Consider the following 6,718-nt stretch of genomic DNA (forward strand, 5'->3'; position numbering starts at 1 on the left):
TCTTGCAGGTATTGAATTATTTTTTCCTGCATCCTAGTTGTTTTAAAGAGATCTTTTCTTACTATTTCACTAGCTGCAATGGTGTCTTTCAGGTCAGAAAGTCTATTTTCACTTTCCCTCAAATGGTATTACCAGCTCGTGATTGAGGTTTTAATTTCCTGTATATCACTTTGAACCTGTTTCATAGATTCTATTTCATTCCTATATTGCTTATTCAGGGGTTCCATCATTTTTTTATTCTCTTGTATTCTTTAGAAGCACTTAGTACTTCTTTGATTAGAGTTACCACTACATTTTTTAGTTCTGAAATTATTTCTGATCTGATTTCTTCTGTGCCCTTCTGCAGTTGATTCTTTACTGTCAATGCTATTATTTCAGAGATATCTGGTGTGTGATTTCCAGTTTCCTCAGTGCTAGTGCCTTCTGCATTTGTACTGGGTGGACTCGGGGCCTGAGACTGCATTTTGTTCCTTCTCTTTGTCATTTTGTGTACCACTGCCTTCTGACCTTTGTTGTAGAGCTTAGATAGAGTTATTACCTTAGCACCAGGTCCGGATCGATGAAGTTCAGATTCCTCCAGGTGGGTGTTGTTTGGTTCTGGCTGTGTACTCCACTTCTTTCTGCTGCAGCCGTTAGAGTTGAACCCTTTATGTCTCTCTGGGAAGATGCTCTGCTCCTGAATCAGCTGGGTGGGTTTTGCCTCTAGCCTCTTTGCAGGGAGTTCTGCTGACGGGTTCCCTGCTGGGCCTGCAACCTGGGTCGAATGAGGGTCCGCGGGCCAGGTTGTCTCACTCACTCGCGGGGCCTGTCCTCTCGCTGTTTGCTTTTAAAGGAAGGAAATTGTTTTGCACAATATTCAGCAGTTTATTGTGTGAATTTCAGTCTTGTTTACTCAGGGTTTCTTGTGGCAAACTCTTCCTGTAGTCAAAATGTTTATTGACAAGTAGCCAAATAGACATAGTGTAATTTGTATTTTTACAGTCTGATCCATTTTTAATTGATAAGCTGCTGTGCAATATAGGGATCCACGCAAAGAAATTGATGAGAGATTTGAAAAAGTGGGAAAACACAGCTACTGGGTGTGTTTCTTCTTTTGCAGCTTGTAGCATCACTCTTTCTTGCTTCTAAACATCAAAGTTCTGGTCGAGAACAACTTTGAGAAGTTCCAGCAGTGTTCCGCCTTTCCTCCCACCAGCTAAGCAGGAATTCTTCTTGCTATCTTTCTAATGGGGATAATGCTGGGGCTAGTGAAATAGCTCAGCAGAATAAAGAACCTGCTTAGGCAAGTTTAGGTAAAGGCAGGGACTGCGGTTTGATCCCCAGTACCACATGCTGGGCCAGTCCCGCCTTCAGGGTGGGCTGTGTCGGCCAGTCTGGCAGTGGTGGCATATGCTTGTAATCCCAGTGCTGGGGAGGCTGAAAGCAGGAGGATCCCGAGTCTGACTTGAGTAGTGAGACCCTGTAACAACAAAATACATTAAAATAAAAAATAAAAAAAATAATGTGGATAATGTCACCATTCCTCCACTTTCCAAGTCCTCAAAGCCCTCTCTTCCAACTTCCCTTTCTTTAACTCCACATACCCTATATTCAGTTGCCAAATTCCTATAAAACTCATCTTTTATTTCTCTCTGGTCTCACTGCCATGAACTTAAGTCCTTTTTATGCTTTGTCAGATTGTTGCCAGAATTTCTTAGGTCATGCAGTTGTCTGATTTCCCACCATAATGCATTCGACAAATCACTTACAGAACTTTCTTTCTGAAATACTATACGATTCTCATCTTGACCAAAAAAAAAAAAAAAAAAAAAAACCCTCAAGGATTTTCATGTTTGGCCCACAGAATAAATTCCAGACCCCATAATTTGGTATTCAATCCCTCCACAACGCTTGCCCAAGTATTTTGTTGTTTTGTTTGTTTTTTTGTGCTTTCTCCTCATGCACTCTGCTCTGTAGCTGAGTTAGATTTCTGTGTCCCTTGAAATACGAATTTTGGAATCAGAATGAGTGGCAACTAAATCTTGCTTCCACAAGCTGCTGGCTTTGTGAACTTGGATAATCTCCTGAGTTGTTCTCAGTTTCAATTTTGCCATCTGTGAAACTGAGGTAATATTATCTCTCTCAAAGAGTCATTGTGGATTAAATATGAGAATATATGTAAATTTCTGGGCATAAGACTTGGCATATAAATGGTGAATAAATAATACATTTTACTCTTATTTTCCTTCTCTCCCTTCCCCATCTCCTCTTTCTATTTTTTGTATATCTTATGCATATTCACATTTTTATTCTCATACCTGATATTTTGTCTCCATGTGTTTGTGGGCAATGTTTTCTTCACAGAGAGTACCTTGCCTTCCACTTTTGCCTATTCAATTCCAGACTAGCCTTCAGTGTTGGGCCTCCCCTGCAAGGTTTCAGCTGTCTAACTCAGCCTGATAACTTCCTTTCCTCTGTAGAGACTGGTTTAGGAAACTTGAAATGGTCCAGACCTGGCTAGTGAAAGGCCAAGGCAATCCTGTGCTAACAGCTTTGTCTTCTCAGTCACAGAAGCCATCCCTCTTTATCATCTGGATTTGTCTGGCTGTGATGCATGAACTACCAGGGCCGACAAGGCATAAGTGCCTCCACAAACGGAGGACAAAATGGAGAGAATGTGACGGGGACCACGACTCCTCATGCTGCACCTGGAGCCTTCTCTATCTCTGGGCTTCTGGGGCCAAGAAAATAAAAACCCTTTCTTGCTGAAGTCCACCTGAACTGTGACTTTTTTTCTTCTTGCAGTTCAAAAGACATCAGACTACTTAGTGTCTTTGAAGGCTAAGATAGCACTCACTTGGTGAAACTGTCTGTAATTTATGTGGCAGGCATGTGGGTGGTTTCTCCCGCTCTCTCCCATGGTGTTGCTGGGCCTCTTCCCTGCACCCATCACAGGCGGCTGTGGAGGTAGCCCTGTGGCCTATGTCCCTCTGTCAGCTGAGGGGTTTCGTTGGAGGCAGTGACTGCATCTTAATCCCCTTTGTGTTCAGAGCATTCCATGGGGTCTTGTTCAAAGACACTTCTATGTATATATATATACAAATATATATATATTTGTACTGGGGATTGAACCTGGGAACTTGTGCTTGCTAGACAGACACTTACGCTGCTGTGCTATACCCCCAGCTCCCTACATAAGAACATCTTTTAAAAATAAAGTATTGAGTATCCCTTTAGAGAGGGATACTCAATATCCTTTAATAGGTTGCTCCCTGATAGGAGAGAACCTAAGAAGTTGGGAATACAGGAGGGTAAGAGATGAAATAATCCAGGCATTGTTTTTAGTAGAACCCATCAGCAGTGCTATGGAACATCTTGATGCAGACCCAGGGCAGCGGGCAATTGAGCTTTCTAGATGTGCTGATGACCTAATTTGTGACATAGGAGAATGATTGACCTTTTCCTAATCTATTTGCCGAGCAGGAGGATAGAACTTGCACAGAAATATTTTATTAAAAATAAGAATCAATAAACTACAGTCTTTTTCTAACTTGAACCACTTCCTTATATTTTTTTCAGATGCAAAACAACAATCACCTTCCTGACATTCACATTAATATTGAAATACTCTAACCTTATTGCCATGTGGCACTAATTCCTCAGTATAAGGCCCTGATAAATCGTTAACCATTGGTGGTATTTTTAATCCAAAGATACATCATGGTCTTCCTTGGTGAGAGAACTAAATCCCTCAACCTGTCAAGAACTTGGGTTATTACAGAAGGTCATGGAATTTCTGTCTTCAGGGAAGAATCATATAGACAGTAGATTGTCATGTAAGTTACTTAAATGCATCAGTTTCTGTGCTGAGGAAACTTTGACTCCTGTTACCGCTCAATGCCTCAGCCCTTTGATGTTGTGACATGTGCATCTGTCACATTACAGGCTCTGAGAAGGCACTTGAAGGAACCAGAGCATCAGGAAACCTGGAATGGGAACATGGAGGAGGAACAGGGAAGAAGCTCTGAGGAGGCTCTAAGAAGGTGGGCTCCTTTACGTTGACTACTTCTCTGAGGTTAGCCTTGGAACATAGATTTAGGCTTTGAAGGCCCAAGGCCGTGTCTTCCCACTGCTGGGTGGGCTGGGTGGTTTATAGTGCCTTGGCCAGAAGAAAGCCTAGCAGGCAGGAGACAGAAAAGAGTGTGGACCCCATGTGGGAGAGTGGGGACATTTATAACTGGACATGACTCGTAGTTATGATTGCCTCTCAGCAGATGTGCGGTTGTTTAGCAAACACTCCTTAGTGTCCCGTGGGCGAGGAGCCCAGAACAAGGCCTCTTCTCTCTCTCTGTGTCTGCTGGTGATCTTGCTAAGCAACTAAGGCTTTCCAAATCAAGAAGTACCTAAAGTAGGTGGTGAAGTCAGGCACCTCTGGAGGTCAACATTACTAATCCCGTCTCCGGCTTTAGGAAGATCTTGCTCTTCTTATGTGGTATATGGGTTCTCCCTGAGTTAACACTTTAATAATTAGAGATTTCCTTTTGTTTGATTGTTCAGTTATATTCATTGCCTCAACAAATGGTTTTTAAAACATTCCCTTGGTGCCAGGCATCTTTGCACAGGGGATACAAGACAACTATGGATCAGAAAGACATTATCTCTACATGTCGTTATGTTTATAATAAAAAAACAATAAGAAGTAGAAAATTAAAGAACTCATTAATGCTTGAGTGGCTCTGGAAAGCACCTGACTTGCCCATGTTCCCAAGCCAGCTGGAGTGGGGAGCATGGCTTGGCTTGAAGCTGTTGTATCCTTGCCCCTCATGTCCCTTTCTTTCCTTCCTTAGTTCCCCTCCCAATGAACAGGGATAACTTGGTTCAGTGTCCTCCCTGGCTATGTAGCAGCCACTCTCCTTCACTCCACTCCAACACGAGTGCTGCTCAGTTATCAGTGTGGTACCCCTGGCCTGTAGCTGCCACCTCAGATGCCACTGTTGACTTTTTCATGAAAGGTATCCTGAGGTGACTGGGCTCAGGGATCAAAAGATTGGGAACCATTGTTAATATCCCCAAACCTATAGCTGTCCTTCTAGACTATTTTCTGGTGTCAGTACTGCCCCTTCAGGGTATTGCCAGCAGGACAGCTGAGGTTGTTCTGGAACCCTGCGCCCGTCAGAGGCCTGTACTTAGGCCATTCACAGGTCTGCAGCTGCTAAATAAGCAGCACTCCTGAGCCATTTTTTGGGTTAGTCTAGGAGGAGTCTCTTCAGTGTACTGACTCCTGTGTGCTACAGCACAGGCCTGTTAAAAGAGACTCACTTTAGTGGTCCTTTAAACCTGCAGTAGTGTGAGCTTCAAAACTCCTGTAAATCTACTTAGGAATCTTATTCTGAGTAGTGTGGACAGAGCGGCCAGTTCAAAAGAAAGAACAATAAACACTAAGGGCTATGAGAGCTCCAGAGACCAACAGCCAATCAGAGTGAACCCACAGAGACCAGCACCTGGCAGAGCCAACTTATGGTGCATGTCCAGGTGTTGGCTCGGTCGACTGTGAGCATCCAGCAATGCCCAGTGTCATCTGGTGACCTCAGGCCTGCTAGCAGAACTGCATTTTGTCAATTCATGATTTCCATCTCCATTGAGACGGAAACATGGCACCCTAGGCTGATTGGCTGTTGCTCTTTCAGCCTCGAGATGTTTATATCAGGATTTTTATACTTTCTTATCTCTGCTCCATGAATCTTCCTCACCCATAATCCTTAAGTTCAAACATATCTGACAAGGGAAAGTTTGTTCCCTGTAATTTTGGTGCAAGCTAATTAACACCAAATGACATGATGATAACCATTATTTATTTTATCATGAATGTTTATGTATTTTACTCTAGACATTTAATGAACTTGATTATAATGCTCTGGCTTCAGACCCCATTTAACAAACAGTATGAACACTAACTTTTCTAAAACTCAAAACTCCTAAATTTTGGAATATCCTGATGGTTTGGGATAAAGGACTGTGAACTTGTGCTACCTAAATTTCCTGTTTGCTCATTAGCTAGCTCACTTATTTTCCTGTTTCCCAACCAAGAATGATAACAGAGACTTTGGCCTTCTTGCTTCCTCTATCTAGGATCTGAATCAGTAACCTGGCACTTTTAATAAACAGTTGTTCAGTGAAATGCTTTCACAGAAGTGTTCTAGTGCAGGTTTTTCTGAAGGAAGGACAGGTGATGTCACAGAAGACTTCTTTGAAAGGATGAGTGTCAAATCTAAGATTTAATGAATTACCTGCATGTCATGATTTGGATGTGAAATGTCCCTCAATGGCTTAGGTATCCAAGGCTTGAGCCCTGGTATAGTAATATTCACAATGTGGCCAGAAAGGCAGTTGGACGATAAAGGCATCAACCTTATCACATAACCCCCTGAGAAGTGTGCAGAGCTGAATGGACTATTAGGAGGCGGGACCTACTTGGAGGAAGAGGGTCACTAGGGATGCACTTTTAAAGGATACAATCTGGCTGGGCGTGGTGATGCATGCCTGAAATCTCAGTACTCAGGAGCCTGAGGCAGGAGGATTGTTGTGAGTTTGAGACCATCCTGAGCTACAAGTGAGCTCAAAGCAAACCTGAAGTGCATGGTGAGAACTTATCTTGGAAACAAGGAGGAGGAGAAGGAAGAGGAGGAGGAAGAAGAGAAGAAGAAAGAGGAGGAGAAGGAGAAGGGGGAGTAAGAGGAGG

The sequence above is a fragment of the Octodon degus genome, unplaced genomic scaffold (assembly GCF_000260255.1).
Source record: "Octodon degus isolate 3935 unplaced genomic scaffold, OctDeg1.0 scaffold00227, whole genome shotgun sequence".
In the NCBI taxonomy this organism is placed as follows: domain Eukaryota; kingdom Metazoa; phylum Chordata; class Mammalia; order Rodentia; family Octodontidae; genus Octodon; species Octodon degus.